Below are 20,884 nucleotides of genomic sequence, written 5' to 3' on the forward strand. Positions count from 1 at the left end.
CTTTAAATATATGCCCATTTTAATTCAGTAAGCCCCGGTTCACACTATAGCGATGACAGACAATGCATGTGATTCAGAGCACACTGCTCCTAAAATCACATGCGATGTCTGTGCGATGCAAATTCAGCCATACAGATTGTATGGCTGAATTTGCATCTGATACGGACTGAACACACACAGGACCCTTTTTTGGAACCGCAGCAGAAATAAATCGCATGGTGTTTCCGAACTGTCAGTTTGCACTGCGATATGCAAACTGATCTGAGGGTGTCATTAACTTTGTATTGACACCCCCAGCAATTCGCATATGGCAGTGTGAACTGACTGCGATTTGAATGCAATGCGGGAACCCGCAGTGGATTCTTAGGGTTCCCGCATTGCATTCGTGTGAACCGAGCCTAAAGCAGTATAAAGATCAGCAATGACATGCAAAGTATATTAACTGGCAGACCTCTGAATACTCCTGGAATATATTAGTGCAATGATTTTTTTATATATATTTAAACCTAAAATAAATCAGTTTTCTGAAATTTTTTTTCTTGCACAACATGCATTGAGAAATCTGCTAATCATATTCTCCAACAGAACAATCTTTGAATTACTTTAATGCATTATACAACAATAAAAATGTTTTAAGTCTTTTTAAATCTGCTGCTTTCATTAAAACAATGCCTGGTGATTCTGTCAGATTTTGGCTCTTCCTGTTTTGGTTTATAAACCTCCCGACTATGCTTTTATGTTGTCATCACTCTTTAACTTGTGCCCCTGGTGGAGACTACCAATGGCTGTGATGATACACATTGAGCAGGCTTGGTCCACTAATCTCATGTAGTCCAAAACAATAATGTGCAGCTGATGCTTGAGTGAAAATATTTATATAGACAGGAAGTATTAAAAAATTAGCACTGAGAAGTAAAAAAGGATGAAACACCCACAAAAACAATGTTATAAAAAAAAAAATTAAAAACATGACATTTATTTATGATACTAATAGAAAACTCTTACATTTGCATGCTTTAAAAACAATAGCATTTGAAACAGAAGCAAATGGACTTATTAGGTGCTACTTACAAGCATACAACACATACAGTATATCCAAATATTTATATAAAATCTTCTTTTAATTATCACTAGATTCTCATTAACATCACTTCATTGTATAAAAAATGCAGGCTTACTGAGCATGGATGTCGACCCCTACTACAGGGAGCTACAGAAAATTTTACACACCTATGTGTCATGAACATGTCCACAAACAACCCTCAGACTACCCCAACGTAGAAATACATTCCTAGTGGAATAACTGTCCATTTGTAGCTGTTACAGAGTAGCTGTTAGTCCCAATCCAAGTCTGAGGGTTTGTTAATATTCAATATGTTCTTCAGGCTTTGCCAATTGCTTTGATAAGAAACTGTGGAAAATCTTACAGATATCTCTAGAAAGTCAAGATAATAGAGAATTACACAATATTCAGAAGTACTGTACATTCAATGTTTTCATGATATCATCTCAATGAAAAACTGCACTCACATAAAGTTTAGGTGCAGAAGCATATCCTATTTTGGATATATAATCATCAAAGGATAAAATGCCCCCAGGGAAAGTGGAAAGGAGAGAACCAGGGTCACCAAATATTCCCAGTCATCATTGTTTTGCCGACAATCAGAAAAATATAACACAAAGAGGTTGATTTACTAAAACTGGAGAGTGCAAAATCTGGTGCAGCTGGGTATGGTAGCCAATCAGCTTCTAAAGTCAGCTTGTTCAATTAAGCTTTGGCAATAAAGCCTGGAAGCTGATTCATTTCTATTCAGAGCTGCAGCAGATTTTGTACCCTGCAGTTTTAAAAAATCAACCCCACTGTATATAGTAACCATAGATATCTGGGATATAGGTTGTTTCAAGTCTATGATAAATGTATAAAATTATCTGTAACTTCCTGTAGTCAACATATATGCTCAGTATTTATGCATTTTTGTATACAGGTAAGGTGGGTTTAATGAGAAAATAGGATTCTTGACTTGCCGTAAAATCCATTTCTCTAAAGTTCATTGAGGGACATCGCTCCTGATATTCTTACCCATTGGGTTATACTGCTCCCTACAGGAGTAGGACACTAGGCAGAAAAAAAGTCTGGCTACGCCTATGGGCAGTCCTGAAGGGTATACTCCCTCTCCTTGCTATAGGTACTCAGTTTTGTTACAAGCAGTGTCAGAAGAATTACAACTCCACAGAGGCCAGTCCAGAGCCACTGAGATGACTGGAATCCCTTCTGCCTCGATCCTGCGTAGTGTTGGCAGAAGCTTGAGAGGAGGGAAGGTGTAAATCAGACGATACTGACCCCACAGGGCCACCAGCGCTTCTGTGGCGTCCAACAGAGGATCCTGTGACTGAGCCACAAACCTCTGCACCTTTCGGTTGAGCCGAGATGCCAACAGATAAATCTCAGGAAATCCCCACCGGAGACACAACTGATGAAACACCTCCGGATGAAGGGACCACTCCCCTAATCAGCCTGCCAGTTTTCCACCCTGGCAATGTGTACGGCAGAGAGAGCTGGAACGAACCGTTCTGCCAACCTTAAAATTCCGGCTACCTCCAGAGCCGCCAGGACACTTCTTGTGTCCCCTTGGTGAGTGACATAAGCCATGGCTGTGCCATTGTCCAAATGAATGCTCACTGGACATCCCTGAAGATGATCCGTCGAATGGTTCAGGCACATTCTGATCACTTGGAGTACCGAGACATTGATCGGTAGTCTGGACTGTTCCAGTGTTCATATCCCCTGAGCAGAATGCTTGCAAAGGATGCCTCCCCAGCTGGACAGGCTGGCATCCGTGGTGACCACTGTCCAATACAAGGGGAGGAAGGATTTGCCCAACCGAATGGCCGGAGAACAAAGCCACCATATCAGGGACTCCTTTGTTCCCCGACTCAGCTGGATCTGATTGTCCAGAGACCCCGGAATCTTTTCCTATTTGGCTAGAATCTCCCTTTGCAGGGACCTCATATGGAACTGTGCAAACGGAACCACTTTGAAGGTAGACATCATCAGCCTCAGCACCCACACGCAAGCCCGGAGGGCTGGACAGCAGGAGACAACTTGCAGCCTGAAATTTCTGGAGTTTGTCCAGAGGAAGGAGCACTCTGGCTAAGGCTGAGTCCAGAGTCAGTCCCAGATAGTCCAGATTTGTGGATGGAACCAGCGCAGACTTCTGAAAATTCAGAATCCAGCCAAACTCCCACAGAGTTTGTATTGTGATCTCCAGATTTTCCACCAGAGCAGCAGTAGGAGACTCTGCTCGCAGAAGGAGATCGTCCAAGTAGCCCAGCACCACGATCTCCTGTTGGCGTAACAAAGTTAGCACCGGGGCTAACACTTTTGTGAAGACCCCGAGGAGCGGAGGCGAGACCAAAGGGTAATGCCACAAACTGTCGCATGAAAAGATATAATAAAATATTTACAAAAATGTGAGGGGTGTACTCACTTTTGTGATATACTGTGTGTGTGTATATATATATATATATATATATATATATATATATATATATATATATATATATATATATGCAGTATCTCACAAAAGTCAGTACACCCCTCACATTTTTGTAAATATTTTATTATATCTTCTCATTTGACAAGATTGAAGAAATGACACTTGTAAAGTAGTGAGTGTACAGCTTGTATAACAGTGTAAATTTGCTGCCCCCTCAAAATAACTCAATACACAGACATTATTGTCTAAACTGCTGGCAAGTGGCAACAATAGTGAGTACACCTCTAAGTGAAAATGTCAAAATTGGGCCCAAAGTGTCAATATTTTGTGTGGCCACCTTTACTTTCCAGCACTGCCTTATCCAGCACTGCCTTAACCCTCTTGGGCATGGAGTTCACCAGAGCTTCACAGGTTGCCACTGGTGTCCTCTTCCACTCCTGCATGATGACATCACAGAGCTGGTAGATGTTAGAGACCTTGATCTCCTCCACCTACCATTTGACGATGCCCCACAGATGCTCAATAGGGATTAGGTCTGGAGACATGCTTGGTCAGTCCATCACATTTACCCTCAGCTTCTTTAGCAAGGCTAAAGAAAACTCTGTGTGTTGAGTTTTATTGAGGGGACAGCACATTTACACTGTTATACAAGCTGTACACTCACTACTTTACATTGTAGCAAAGTGTAATTTCTTCAGTGTTGTCACATGAAAAGATATAATAAAATATTTTAAAAAATGTCAGAGGTGTACTTACTTTTGTGAGATACTGTATATATATTTATAAGTAGCACAAAAAAAGTCAGTTTCAGCTTCAAATTCTGTTGTTTAAACTGTGCTTAAACAATATCGAGGGCAGCTCACCTTTGGGACTCCCATGCTTCAAAAAAAATCTGCTACACAAAAATCTTCATGGAAAACGGTGATCAATGTTATGCAATTAATCTAAATGTAGTTTTCATATACCGTGTAGGAATCCAAACACGCGCAATGGAAAAAAAAAACCTCAGTTATAAATTCATACAATAAAACATAAATTAATAATGACCCAATACATCCTACATTTTGATTAGTTTTTATGCAATGATCTAGCAAAACAAATTGTAATCTAGCTAGGGTCATATTTTATTGAGGCAAAATATCTAAGTACCAGTTCACCAGGTTCAAAGAATGCTCTTTCTGTACTGGAGACATATGAGTTGCATATGAATTACATATGATCCTCCTATGCTCCTGTCCCCCTTTTTTTTTTTTTTGGTTTGTTTTTTGTTTTTAACAAAAGCCAGAGTTTTCTGAATGGGCTAATGTTTTGAGAAGGGTGTTTTCTGGGGTTGGAAGACTAATGTGAGTGTAACCAAAACCTCAGACAAAAGTCTGGGAAGGCTACAAGATCTATCAACTTTTTATTGCTGTCTTTGTGCCTGTTTAGAAGGTAGCTGCTATGAGTTATTTTCCTAAATTTCAGTCTATTTGATGGGTGTCAAACAAAATAGGAAGTAAGCTGAACTTCTTCCACCTAGGGAACAGGCACCAAGATTTAAGCCATTTGCAGGATTTAACTGCTATTTGTTTTTCCATGAAGAAGATGTACAAGCACTTCTGGACCTGGTGATGGGTGTCAGACAAAATAGTGAACTCTAAAAAATTTTTTGTCTAGAGTTGACCTATAACTCATAAGTGAATGTGCATGGTTGATATCCATCTAATTAAAGCAGAATTAAAGCCTTGTTCACCTACTCTGGCATTGAAACATATCTACCAGCTCCTTCATTGCCGCTTACATCGTCACCCATTCTCCTTCATGGTTTGGCCTCCTTTGCCATTTTGATTGGAAAATCTGGAATTGCATTTTGTCTACGCACATGTACAGGAGTTTATTCATCCCCACACCAAGGATCGCTGACACTGTACACTGAGCTGTACACGTGCAACTCAGTTGGAGGTTTTCTAGCAGGAAAGTAAATAACCTTCTGAATTTTAAAAACTACCAGCCATCATGATTGATGCCTCTGGCTGGTATCCTTAATAAACAAAGTTGTTGTTTGTTTTTTTTTTACTTTAAAAGGTAAAAAAGTTTGTACATTTTCCAAAAAGTATAGAATCAATTAAATGGACCATTGTAGAATTGAACTTACTGTTTATTGATGTGGTGAATTTGTTTTTGTTTTGTATTCTTCAGTGAGACTTCGTATGAGGAAGAATCTGCAGTGGATTTTTTATTTTGTGCCATATTCAATAAACTTTGTTTCTAACTGTAAAATATTTTTTGGTGACATTTCTAACAGATATGAAAGCTTTGCAGAAATCCTGCGGTTTTGGCCGTTACCCAGGTTTGACTTTGAAACTGATCCAGTGCATAAACTACAAGAAAATGGAAAGTAAATATTAGGAGTGCCTATAATAAATGATGTTCCTTGGATTGAAACTTTCAGAATGTTTTATGTACAGTCTTTAGAAGTCATGTTTCAATACAGCTAGTTGAATTGCTTGATAGAAAATCCTACAGCTTACCTCGAAAATGTTTAAGGAAACATTATAATACAGCTCACCAATGATTTTTAAAATCATTTTTGTTTATTGGTAAACTGCCTAAAATAAAGTCATAAGGCCATTGCTGCATAGACACTGCCTAATTTATTAACATATCACGGCATGAGATTGTGTGTTAATATCATGCAGATAACAAAAATATATATTTATGGAATTTATCATCCTTCTGATATTTATGCAAACCTACATGCAGAGACTAAAAGGAATATACTGTACAGAGAATTTTTAAAAATGGTGGTTTGCTATAGAATTTATGGCTCTTATGTCTGAGAATGCATCAGCTAAGCCTGATCATGACTAAAATAAAATGTAATTTTCTACAATGGTTTTGGGTCCATCAAAGTGCTTGTATCATTTTCAAATGCACATATCATATATGAATAAATCTACATAAATAAAGCCTTTACAAAAGCTCAAGTTTAAAAAGCATCAATAAGCAGTAAGAATAAGGATATTGTACTACCTATTTAGCATGTTTTTTCTAGTGAGCATTTTAAAGTAGCAGGAAGCATACAAGCTACATAATTTAGATGTTCCATGTGCATGGCAAACTAGGACTTTGCTGTACACATTCAACATCGGTGTATGATCAGCTGGATGGGATTTTAAGTTATGATCACATATTTTCCCTCACATGTCAAGGCACACAGCCTCAAGGTGTATTCTGGTCTACTTGAAACCCATTTTCGTAGTAACCAGCAGTGTAACATAGCAAAAGAAAGGAAATCTAAATCTTCCACTTAATAGCCAAATTTAGAATACACACTCATCTCAAGGTCAAACTCTTTCTTTGTTCTTTGGTAGTCAACCTAGGAAACCCCTCAGTAACACTTCTTCATACCATTCATGGTAAGACATCTGGTGTTAATCTGCCACCTCTCTCTCCCCCATTGTGCCTACACTTGCATTTGCTGCTCTCATACACCTGAAAGCTGGATGATAAAATGTTCCTTGAGAGGATGCTGTCAAAGACAAAATTTATGTTCAAGTGACAGAAATAACCATCTTTGTTAACAATAATTGTCAATATAATGTTATCATGTCAAAATTTCTACTAGTTCATTATGTTATTAATGGACCTTTGTACTACTGTGGAGTATCAAAGTGGTACTAAAGTCAAGACATTTTTTTATCTTAAAGTGTTTGTAAACCTCTGTCATGAAATATGAATAAATCATATTCCTCTATAGTGTATCTTATTCCAGAGCACTAAATTGAATTTTTTGTCTTCTGTCTCATTCCTCTACTATCCGCATGAGTCACTTCTGACAAGTTTTCCTGACACCAAGAGGTAAAAGGTAACAAGGAAGGGAACTCCAGCACACAGCCTGTGATTAAGCCTCAGCTCTGTTCCTGTATGAAGGGGCGTGACCTTTATCCTCCAATCAGCTCTCACTGAGCTCTACAAAGTGTAACTTCAGCTCCCTGCCCCCTTTTTTTCAAAGCTCAGAGAAACTGCATACATTCTGCTCTTGGAACAGCTGCAGAGGAGAGAGGGCTGCAGATAAACAGGTGCAGATTATGTAGAAGGATTTGTTTAATCTCTGTGTGCCACTTGAGGATAGTCACTTCAATATGTATATGTATGGGTATGGGTATATCTAAGGGTTTACAACCACTTTAAAGCATTCCCTGCATTAGGGTACAAAATTTCAGAGTAGTTGTACCCCCCTTCCTAAATACCTTCTTAAGTTCTTTCTCAATCCAGTGCTGTGCCTGTCTGCAGCAGCACTGTTCTCTGTTCCTCTTCTCACAGGACACAGCAGCAAGATACATTGGCTCATGCTGCTGTGAGTCAAATCCGCAAGGAGGGAATGGGGAGTGGGGCTGAGTCGCACTGTATGTGTCTATGGATGCACACCTGGCTCAGGAGTACCCCCATAGCACATGGTTTGCTATGGGGCACTCAAAGAAGAGGAGGATCTGAGAGCCCTGGTGGGGACCTCAGCAGAGGAGGTAAGCCACTGCTCCATATAATACCACTGCACAGAATAGGTAAGTATAATATTTATTGTTTAAAGAAAAAAGAGAGTCTTTGCAAATACCTTAAGTGTTGGCATAGGGTGTATTATAAGACATAATTTATTCAAGCCTGTCAGGAACGCTCCCTGTGTACACTGAAGTACTGTCATGAATCTGCAACCTAAGGGTTAACCTAGCTCAGACTAATTTCATTAATTGGCAACAGACTGCCTTATTTAAGCACCTCAGCAGCACAGTGTCTTCGCTGTCTGATCTGCAGCTCCTCCTGTGTTCCTGAACCTGAAACCTGTTGTATCCAGTTTCATTCCTGTTGACCTCTTGGCTTGTCCCTCACCTCGCTTGTCTGCTGCCCGCCCTGACCTCGGCTTGTTTGTGACCACTCTTTTGTCTTATCCCTGTCTGTTTATCTGCCACCGGATCCGGACCTGTTCACCTCCTTGCAGGGCAACCCCGAGAACCGGGCCTGGTGCTATACACGCAGCAAAATCCATCCTCACCACCAGAGGCTCTGGTGAAGACCGGTTGGCACTTAGATTCCGCACTTCGGGTTAGCCTGCATCTACTGCCTAGGTGACTCGTCTGTGCTCCATCCCTCGGTGAGCTAGAGGCTACCCTCTGCACATCAGGCTCACCTCCAGAGTCCTGACAAAGCCTTTTGCATGGTGAATACATGTAAAGTGGGGTACAAATTAATTGCAATATACCAATATTAAAAGACTGTACAGATTAAGTTGACCATAGACAAAGGATATAAAGCATTTATATGTGTAGACAGGACCTGGCTATCTGGAAATACTTGCCCAGAACAATAAAAACTTTCCCTGCATGAATTCTGTTCATGCTATGAAGGAAGAAGATGTGTGAAGACCTCACCCCCCCCCCCCCTCAGATCTCTTGACCAGCATTGCCTACAGATGTCCATAGTGAGATCAAACTGTTGTACATATGCCTATTTTTATTCAGCAAAGCAGTTATATGAACAGTGATGGCATGCAAAGTAATGTAACCCATAACAAACAATTATATTTCATTTTACTTAAGTCAAACAATTGGTAGAACCTTGAATACTACTCAAACATTATAGTTCTTTGCCTTTCCTTACATAGCTAGCCTAAATAAATATTTTATTACTTTTTTTTCTTGTTCTCTACATCATGCTTTGAGAAACCTACTGATTCATATTCTCCGACAAAACAATCTCAGAGATACTTTAGTGCGTCACAATATAATAAAAATGCATCTCACCTTTACCTGCCTGATATGACTCATAGTATTCACATTTCATTACAGAGTTGTACATTAATAGCATTTCCCATAGAATAGAAGTTCCTTCTGTCCTTCGCCAATTATTTCATATTTTGTTAATCACATTTGGCAATGCATGCTCTCCTGGGAACCTCAAATTATGTATAAGAGAATCATTAACATTTTATTCCATCTGCTTACACAGAGGAGCTCCTGGAATAGAAAATGTTGTAATATATCGTTCATGTATATATACAGGTAGTATATATACTGTATGTAGTATGTAGGAGGGCTGGCAAAGGCAACGGAAGTTGCACAGATGCTGTATACAGAACTCATTTAATGGCTCTTTTTAATTTGTATGAAGAGCAAACCACAGAAATCATTAGCATTTTTATAACACGAAACACAATCATGATAAAAAAAATAAATTTACTGAACTATCACAAATAATACTTCTGCATTCCTGTGCTTAAATCGGATCTCTGGGCACACTGTATTTGTGACCTTTTTAGATATGTGTAGCTTTTAGAGACTTGCGGTTCTTTTTACTTATCTTGCTTACTAAATAGATTGCATTTTTTTCTAAGCTCCCTGTCAATTTGCCATCATGTGGTGGCAAGAATGTAAGGATTACTATGGGGGACACAAAAGAGAGGTAAAACACTCACCTGCTTGCATTGGTTGTCCACTGGCTACTTGAACAAAGCGTTGCTCTCTCACTAGCGAATTTCATTGCTTAGCATATTTTGCAGTGGGATAGCAGCATCTTGCTGATCCAGTGGGTGAGGAAACAACTCATACAAACAATGAGTGTTCTTCATGCGCATTTTACGTTAGTGAGTTCTAATCAGCTAAAGGATCACAATGGTGATATGAGTGTTAAAGTACCTATTTTCTGTTAAGGAGACCATTAATCACAGTCTGTTTTCTATAAGCAGAGTGATCATTCATCTCACCACCTACCAGTAGTTGAATGCTGGCCTAAAGGCTTGCAGTTGTAATTGCAATCAAAGATGGCTCAAACAGGCAGTCTTGGGAAAGGAGAAAGTTGTAAATACTTTTGCAAGAGCAAATGCACCCAGCAAACGTCATTTTTATGAAATTTAAGTCAAAATAAAATATCTATTTTAAGTGTTGATTATGTTCTATAAAATAAATGGTAAAATATGTGAGGGTGAAATTGCTTTTAAAACATTTCTTTCACTCTATCTATATGTTTTATTGGATAAACATTGATGAATCATTTGCCAGTTTAGTCTCTTTGGGATTGTTTCCATGGATCCCCTATTGATGATTCCTGGATTAGAGAGGTTTGGATTTTTAATGTAGCAGATTTGAATTAGCAAACAAGATCATGGTCATGCCAAGTCAGAAACATCACTTCCCTCCACCCGGTACCAAGCTTAAAGAGGAGCTCCAGTCATTTTTGGGTTTATTAAAAGTCCCCAGTTACAAAAAGTGTAGCTGCTGATTTTTTATAAAAAACACACACTCACCTACTCCAGGATCCACGATGTGGTCACGCAAACTCTCACGCTTCTCTCCCTCTCTTTTCCCTAGAGTCGGCATTTCAACTTTGGGCACCCATCAGTGACAGCTTGTGGCTTCACAGCCAGATGAGCACTGTGCATGTGCGAGTTGTGCTGCGCCAGCTGAATGGTCTGGCAGTCTTCTGGGACCTGTGACGTATCCCAGAAGACTGCAGGAAGGGATCCAAGTGGAAATGGGAGCAGATACCTGTCAAAACTAGGTACCGGATCAACCCCCCCCCCCTAAAAACAAAGACATTCCAAATGTAGCAGGGGAGGGAGGAGGAACTTCCCCTTTTGGGGGGAGCTCCCCTTTATCTAAAGCCCTTTTAGAACGCATTAAGATAAAAAAAACTTCTGCCTTTACAACTACTTTAACCACTTCAGGACCAGAAAGTTTTCCCCCTTAATGACTAGGCCATTTTTTGCAATACGGCACTGCGTTACTTTAGCTGACAATTGCGCGTTAATGTGCGGTCGTGCGACACTGTACCCTAATAAAATTGATGTCCTTTTTTTCCCACAAATAGATCTTTCTTTACGTGGTATTTGATCACCTGTGTGATTTTTTTAGATTTTTTGCGCTATAAACAAAAAAAGAGCGACAATTCTGGAAAAAAAAACCACAATATTTTTTACTTTTTGCCATATAACATTCCCAATAAAAAAAAAATCAAAAATCAAATGTTTTCATAATTTCAGGTCAATTTGTATCCTGCTACATATTGTTGGTAAAACAAATCCCAATAAGTATACAGTATATTAATTGGTTAGCACAAAAGTTATCGCGTCTACAAACTAGGGGAAATATTTATGTCATTTTTATTTATTATTTTTACTAGTAATGGTGACGATCAGCGATTTTTAGCGGGACTGCGACATTGCGGCGGACAGATCAGACACCTAACTGGCATTTTTGACACTTTTGGGGGACCAGTGACATTACTATAATAAGCAGCGCTAAAAATATGCACTGTTACTATACTAATGACACTGGCAGGGAAGGGGTTAACCCAGGGGTGATCAAAGGGTTAAATGTGTCCCTAGGGGGTGCTTTCTAACTGTGGGGGGATGTATTTACTGAATTAACACAGAGACTTGTGCTCCTAAATAAGAGGAACATAGGATCCCTGTATTCATTACAGACAGAGCAACGGTCTGCCCTGTTTACAACAGCAGACCGCCGTTCTGTCTCCACGGGGAGCAATCGCGGTTGCCCAGCGGCAATCAGGCCGTTGGACCTGCTGATTGGCTCCCCCTGTGGTAAATGGGCGCGCGTGCTCCTACTCGCGGTCCCACGAGCGACGTACAGTTATGTTGTTTCGCGGAACAGAGCTGACCTGCCACAGTATATGTACTAGTGGTTAACCATTCCACATGGAGTAACAACTTGACAGCAGTTGCTGCTCAGTTTTGCTTTTAGCTCTACTTAAAATAAAAATAACATTTTAAATATGCTTTAAAGTAGATATAAATGCAATCACTTAACTCTCATATAAGCTGTAACATACTTAGACCAGTAGCACTAATATTCAAAAAGGATGAAAAAAACATGAAATCTGTTTTATGAGATTAAAAAAAAAAATAGTTGTTTATGATACACAATATTTGGCAAACTAAATGTTCAAATCTAGTTTACCAAAAGTTTGCCAATTGGCAGAAGTGTATTCCTGAAGGGAACTGGTGTCATAAAAGCACCCTGTACTAAACAATTTTGTAAATTAAAAGTGTAAAATATAAAGTAAAACATGATATAAACTATCAATTTCCAAAAGTATACATGTAAAGCTGCCCCTGAACACACATGTCCGTGTCCCATAGGAAACACCGTCTTATTGCGATATGTGCGAAATCAATTTTTCTTTAACAGTTTCTGTCATGTAGACCTTTTTATTACATAGAGAATAACATCAACCAATTAACCTGGACATTTCATGTTTAAACCAAGACATACCGATTGAAAAACTGAAGGAGAACAATTTAATAAAGAGCAGAGAGCACATAATAATCAATACACAAAGACAGTCTGAACGTGTATGTGTGTGTGTGTGTGTAACTTAATTGCATTTTCAAAAGAATGTGAGAATAAAAAGCCTGGCGTATTATGAAAACTGCGCATATGATGTAAAATATGAGGGTACTATCTATAAAAATGTCACGACAACATCACCAGGAGATATATAGATATAAGCAGCAGTGATGTGCTGATCTCAGCTTTTGCTGTAAAACTTGAGGTCGATCTTGCTCCCTGCTCTCTCGCACTATTCTAACCTTCCGATTGGTAAGTGGGAAGCCAATTTAATTAACACCGAACTCCAGGAAACCAGCTTAATACAAAGATGAAATACATATAAGGGAGATGTTTTATCTGCCAAAAAATGTGTATTTCTTTTAATTCAGTCAATGTTAAAGAGGTTGTAAACTCGCATTTTTTTTTCACCCTGCAAGAGAAAGACATAATGAGCTACTATGCATAGCACACTAGCTCATTATGCAATACTTACCTTAGAACGAGCCCCCGCCGTGCCGTCCACTTACCTCTATGACGGGCGACATGTCCAGTCGCCCGTCTTCCGGGATCACGGCATCCGGCCATCTGATTGGCCGGAGCCGCGGTGACGTCACTCCCACGCACGCGCGCGGGAGCCGATGGTCTCGGCGCGGGACTCTGAAGGAACGGCACGAGCGGCCGTTCCTTCAGAGCGCATGCGCCAGTGGCGTCACTGGCTGCATGTAAGGAAAATATCTCCTAAACAGTACATGTTAAGGAGATAATTACAGTACCTATAGGTAAGCCTTATCATAGGCTTACCTATAGGTACAAGTTGTAGAGGAGGGTTTACTTCCTCTTTAATTACACAGTCCTGTCACACTTATGACCCTTTCCAGTTTAACACAACAGCTTCTAAAAAAATGTTCTGAATTGATTCTCCTTAGGCCCATCCAGGGCTTTTTTCTCAGATAATAGGTGCAGGAACTCCCTCCTTCTGAGTCACCCTTTGTTTCTGCTCCCTACCCACTTTTGAGCACCGTCCCTTGGTTCCACCTTCCTAGTATGGCCCCTTTTAGAGAATACAGAAACAAGTATCATTTTGTGCTACTAATTGATTTGCATGCAATTTGTTAATGATAATAAGAAAGACAGTAAAATAGATCTCCTGCAGTGAGCAACAAAAGACCCCACCTCAGCAATAGTAGACCCCTCCAGGAACAATAGACCCCACCCCGGCAACAATATATCCCCTATACAACAATAGACCCCCCTCAATAAAATACCCCACCCCCCAAAATAGACCCCCAGCAGCAGCAACAAATCTCCCAGCAGCCAGCATCAATAGACCCTGGGGACTTTCCTGGGGAATATTATTTTAGTAATATAATTGTACAAAATCTGCTTAGATTTTCATTTATTGAGTGGTTCATTTGTATGAAATATTGGCTTCATCCTTTTCACAGCCAAGTCTTTAGCCACCTCTTTACTGTCCACAATTGATCTACATCATAATTAAACACCCATATCTCTGACAGGATGGAAATGTATACCACAGCTCTTTGTGAGACTGGTCTACAATGTGTGCCTGATATTTTGTGATTATGGTGTCACTAAACAGCTGTGGCCTGAAGGCCTATTCAGACTTAAGCATTGCAGTAACATGTGTCAACACACGTGTCCTACTTTGGTGTGTTACAGTGCCATTCATTGTGAATTTTTTTTTTCAATACACTAAACCAGTGATCGAAAACCTTGGCACCCCAGGTGTTTTGGAACTACATTTCCCATAATGCTCATGCACTCTGCAGTGTAGCTTAGCATCATGGGAAATGTAGTTCCAAAACATCTGGGGTGCCAAGGTTCACCATCATTGCAGTAAATAGTAAAATCCAACACATGGCAGCAAATTGCAATGCACAAGCAGTGTAATGTGGTTGGCTGCATTATTAAAGGGTCAGGTATGTAACATGATGCATATTAATAGGACACGCAACACATATGTGCTACTGCAATGCAAAATAATGAAGCCACCTTTATAGTATCTCATATTAGCTGCCAGCAGAAACTTTGTATAGTTTCTAGTTATATAATCACAATAACACCCAGTCAGCTGGTTACACTGGGAAACCTCTAGCCTTCTTTTTGTTCTGTCAAAGATGATTTATCTGTAAGAGTCATCAGTGATCATTACTTAAAGCAAAACTTTACCCAAAATAGGAAGTTCTTCTTTATGCCCTCCTCCCCTGTTTTGAAACTTTTTGGAGAGGCGGGGAGCAGGTACCCACTTCCACTTCCAGTTGGATCTCCACGGCGATCCACAGGAGGTTCCCCCCCCCCACCACAACCTTTTGGACACATCACAAGTCCCAGAAGGCTCTAGGACCATTCACAAAGCTCAGCACAGCTTGCACATGCACAGTGGGCAGCCAGCTGTGAAGCCACAAGGCATCACAGCCGGCTGCCCTCAGAAACATGCTAGCACTGAGAACCTAAGACCAAGGAAGAAGTGGTTTGGGTGAGCAAAAAGCTGAACCCATGGACAGGTAAGCCCCCCTATATTAAAAGTCAGCAGCTACAGTAATTGTAGCTGCTGACTTTATATATTTTTGAAAAAAGTATTGTACGGTTGTGTTACTTATATGATTATTGATACTTATTTGATATTGTTGCAGCCTAAGAATGATTTACATTACTACAATAATGTCCAATAAAAGTAAAAATAAGTTCCAGTTCACAGAATCTAGTTTTCACATCAGTTTCGTGCTGTCAGACCTTTCATGTAAGTTTAGTATCTGAAGGTTTGCCAGCTAAGCTAATCAAAAGCCACATACGGTACTTGTCATTAGCAAATGACAAAGCTTAATAGACTTGTGGGTGTACAGTCTGTATCATCACAAACAGCTGTGGCTGAATGTTTGAATTCATTGTTCTGTCTGATGAAGCTCGAGAATAAAAACAATATATTGCAGCTGTCTTGTGACTGTTAGATTCTGTCTTTTGCTTTATTATTAAACTGTGATTTTATTTCTGCGCTGTTGGATATGCCACTAATTAGATTGTTTTCTCAATTTATAATGTAAAGTTAAAGTTCTCCATTTTCACACTATATTATGCTCTTCAAATAAACAAAGACTGGAAACATTTTTGTGAGGATTTTCTGGATATCTGAATAAATGGCTTCTAAAATGTGATCTGTCATAAGGACAATCGTATTAAATATAAAATGCATGCACAACATTCAACAATGCCAAATGTATGTTGAACAAATGTTAAAAATAATTAGGGCAGCCAATAGAAAAAAGGTGATACGATGACTAGAAAACCTCCTTTATTGGCACTAACTGCATTCATTTTCTACAGCAATTACAACGTAGAAGGTACATCGGACCATTTCTGTATAAAAATATAGTTTTCATTAATATGTGTTATGTGGATGTCTAAAGTAAATGAGTTGTGCCTCTAATTGTTCAAAAGTACAGGATTTCCTTTACTCCTTAGTCAATAGTTTGTTCCAGTGTTCATTTGATCATGTTAAGCTTACATGATCCCATTTCTTTTGAGTTCTAGTTTACAACTGGAGGTCTGGTTGTAGATTTTCCTGTTAAGTTTTTTTCTGCAAGCTGACTAGACCTTTAGTCAGCACAGCAACCCCACCATTACCATCGTACATCATGCTTCACAGTTGAGATAAGCTTTGTGTCAGAATACTATGTTTTGTTTCCTTCAAACACATCACTGTAATGTAAATTCACCAAGAAATTAAATTCTTGTCTCATGTTCACAAATTGTTACTCCAAAAGTGCTGCGAAAATTCTTGGCAGTTTTTGGGAACTTCAAGTGGGCTGCAATTTTGTTCTTTTTTTTACAGACAGAATTGGTTTCCTTTGTGAAATCTTTGAGGACCATCACTCTTACTCTTTATTTATGGTGTAGTCTGTAATAGGGGTGAGGTTTTGATTTGTGCCAACCATGGTTTTGTTTCAAATCCACTAGGTTCGAATTTTGCATTGCACCAGTGAGTTTATGTGAGATTTCACTAAATCAAACCTGTAAAGCCATAATACACCACATGACCTTTGAACTATCGTTACCAAACTTAGAAGGGCACATTGATGCAGGTAATTAGATAAGCACCATAAAGGGTTGGGCATACAGCAGCCATATTGTCAGGGTGTGTAGGAACTGTTAGGATAGGGTAAATTGTTAATTTGTATATGGGGAGCATACATTTGTGCTAAACTGTGTTATTTTATGCTGTGGGTGGACTACATTGTTTTGTGTGTTCCCGTGTTGTAACCAGAACCACTGTTACCGAATTATACAGAGCCATAAGTTTACTATAGTAGAACTTCCAGAGTGCAGTTCATTTTTCCTGCTACAAGGTGACACTAGTGGACATATTGCATTCCTGATCATCAAATACAGAACAGTGAATGCTGGGAGATGTAACTACAAAAAGGAAGGGAGTGAGGAAATAATGAGATATAACCTCAGAAAGGTTGCATGAAAGGAGGCTCAACTCTGATGTATTGAAAATTAGAAAAAATCTTTATTAGTGGATATAAAAAACACAGAAAATAAGAACCATAAACCACCAATGTGGTGAATGATTCAGACCAGTGAGGACCCAGACAGACTGATGTAGGTATCTTAGGTATAGTGGCGAGCGAATCTTCGTTTGCTAACATTAACCATACCCTTTGAGAAACTTGCATTTTAATTGCATACCTTATACATACATTTAATTGCTACTAAGCATCACTCGTTCTGTTTGGCTGGGCTTAGAACACCAAGCTGACTTGTAACCCAGCCCTTTCTATTTGTGTTTTAAGGACTCCTAATATTCTCAAGTCTATCCCACTGGGTGCAGGATTGCAAATATATATACATGAATATACACTGCTCAAAAAAATTATTGGAACACTTTGAAAACACATCAGATCTCAATAGGGAAAAATATCATGCTGGATATATACAGTATCTAACAAAAGTGAGTACACCCCTCACATTTTTGTAAATATTTTATTATATCTTTTCATGTGACAAAACTGAAGAAATTACACTTTGCTACTATGTAAAGTAGTGAGTGTACAGATTGTTTAACAGTGTAAATTTGCAATGCCCTCAAAATAACTCAACACACAGCCATTAATGTCTAAACCACTGGCAACAAAAGTGAGTACACCTTCAGCCCTGCCTTAACGCTCTTGGGCATGGATTTCACCAGAGCTTCACAGATTGCCACTGGAGTCCTTTTCCACTCCTCCATGATGACATCACAGAGCTGGTGTATGTTAGAGATCTTGCACTCCACCACCTTCTGTTTGAGGATGCCCCACAGATGCACAATAGGATTTAGGTCTGGAGACATGCTTGGCCAGTCCATCCCCTTTACCCTCAGCTTTTTTAGCAAGGCAGTGGTTGTCTTGGAGGTGTGTTTGGGGTCATTATCATGTTGGAATACTGCCCTGAGTTCCAGTCTCCAAAGGGAGGAGATCATGCTCTGCTTCAGTATGTTACAGTTCATGCTGGCATTCATGGTTCGCTCAATGAACTGTAGCTCCCCAGTGCCAGCAGCACTGATGCAGCCCAAGGCCATGACGCTCCCACCATCATGCTTAACTGTAGGCAAGACACACTTGTCTTTGTACTCCTCACCTAGATGCTTGAACCCCTCTGAACCAAATATGTTTATCTTGGTCTCTTCAGACCACAGGGCATGGCTCCAGTAATCCATATCCTTAGCCGGCTTATCTTTAGCAAACTCTTTGCGGGCTTTCTTGTGCATCATCGTTAGAAGAGGCTTCCTTCTGGGATGACAGCCATGCAGACCAATTTGATGCAGTGTGTGGCGTATGGTCTGAGCACTGACAGGCTGACCCCCCACCTTTGCAGCAATGCTGGCAGCATTCGTACGTCTATTTCTCAAAGACAACCTCTGGATATGACGCTGAGCACATGCACTCAACTGCTTTGGGCAACCATAGCGAGGCCTGTTCTGAGTGGAACTTGTCCTGTTAAACTGCTTATGGTCTTGGCTACTGTGCCGCAGCTCAGTTTCAGGGTCTTGGCAATCTTCTTATAGCTTAGGCCATCTTGATGTAGAGCAACAATTCTTTTTTTCAGATCCTCAGAGAGTTCTTTGCTATGAGGTGCCATGTTGAACTTCCATTGACCAGTATGAGAGAGTGAGAGCGATAACCTGAGACCTTATAACAAGTCGAATGACACTGGAGAGCGAAAATGGCTAATTGGACCCAATTTGGACATTTTCCCTTAGGAGTGTATTCACTTTTGTTGCCAGTGGTTTAGACATTAATGGTGTGTTGAGTTATTTTGAGGGGACAGCAAATCTACACTGTTATACAAGCTGTACACTCACTACTTTACATTGTAGCAAAGTGTCATTTCTTCAGTGTTGTCAGATACTGTAGAAAGATGTTTAAATACATAGGCTTACTAATCATGGCCAAGGAACAAACAAAGAAAAAATGGGATACCATAAGCAATACCACCATATATAAAGGGCCTACATTAAAATAAAAAGACCAACTTCCGAATGGGGAGCTATTCACAGCATGCTATTGCATTGTTGTACAACAACAGTGTGCACTAAAAGCACCTCACCTAAATCCCCCCCCTTTCTTATTATCATAGTAACAATCAAAATTAGACAGGCATCTGTACTAAAAGAAAAATGACAGGCAGGACAAAAGCAGAGGTGTTGTGTGTGGGTGCTGCCCTTTGTACATGTTGGGATCCTAGAAGTTTTTTCCCTATCTAAATTTAGTGTGTTGTTGCTAGGCTGTAACTGGCCTAAATAGTTTTTGGGATGTTTCCTTAGCTTAGTAGGTTGATTGGCTCCACTTGTTACTGCAAGTGGACTCCAGTAAGCAGTGCAGAAGTACTACGTGGCCCAGCCATTACTTGAGGAGCTGTATTCAAAAGCATGGTTTGGCTAGATGATAAATGTTTGGAAGTAGAACTCTTACTCTCCTGAGGCTTCTCTCTGAGAGGCAGAGACCAGTGTGAAGAATTGCTGTTTTGGTCGAGTTTCAGCATTTGCTAAAGGCCCAAAGAACTACGCTGAGGCAGAAGTGTATGAAAGAAGTTAGGCTGAAAAGGAGTCTTCTTGATGAAATGTGCTGCAGAGGTGCTGGGTGGAAGCTTCCATCTGGGCATTCTGAGAAGGATTCATTACTCCCTAAGCCCAGGTTTCTTTGTCTACTTACTAAGGGACAGAGACTAGAATAGCAAGAGAAAGACTGTGACTGTTCTTACATCATAGAATTGTCTGGCTGCACTCCTATTTACAACATTTACTTAGAGGCTGATACTAAAGAGCTTATTTCTGTTTCAGAACATCTGTCCCCTATTTTATGTTTTTCAGGTATTTTGCACCCCTAAAACCTCTCTTCAGTTTTGGAGTTCATGAATAAATGGTAAAAAGACTAAAGTGAATGGCACCCAACTTTTCTTTTTCACCCAACTATACAACAAGGATCAGGCCTTGAGAATTGAGCTGGTAGTCCTAAACCACCTGAGGGTCACCTACCACTGCTCATGGGTAGGGGGGTCCTATGTACACAATGCTTTGCTGTGTGATAAATAGTGTGCAAGAAAAACACCACAAATTCACCTTCCCACCACCATAGTTAAAATAAGCCAGGAAATTGACAACAAAAAGGATTACAGACAGGCCTAAAATAAGAGGCAGAGGTGCTTCGCATGGAGAAAGCAAGGTCGAGAGCAGTGGTGGAAGCAAGGCTGCATACAAAGTTGACTACCAATTCAGCCTTGCTCTTCTTTAATATAGGCTTAAACAGAAAGCATATGAATGAAATGGGGTTTCAAGGAACTATATTTTGTCCTGAAGTTTATGTGTGGCTATAAGGTTGTTACTTGTGGCACAGTACTTACAGAGAATTGTGTGGGACTGTGGTAAACTGGTGCAATGCACACTACGAGTAGACTCTAAGGAATCATGAACCTTTAAACCACACTCAACATCTAGCACTAAGTTACCGTGCCCTCTTTTTGCTGTAGTGTGATATGCATGTCCCATTATCCCTTCTCCTGGCTCTA

This window comes from Pelophylax lessonae (assembly GCF_965119305.1).
Source record: "Pelophylax lessonae genome assembly, chromosome: 5".
NCBI classification, from domain to species: domain Eukaryota; kingdom Metazoa; phylum Chordata; class Amphibia; order Anura; family Ranidae; genus Pelophylax; species Pelophylax lessonae.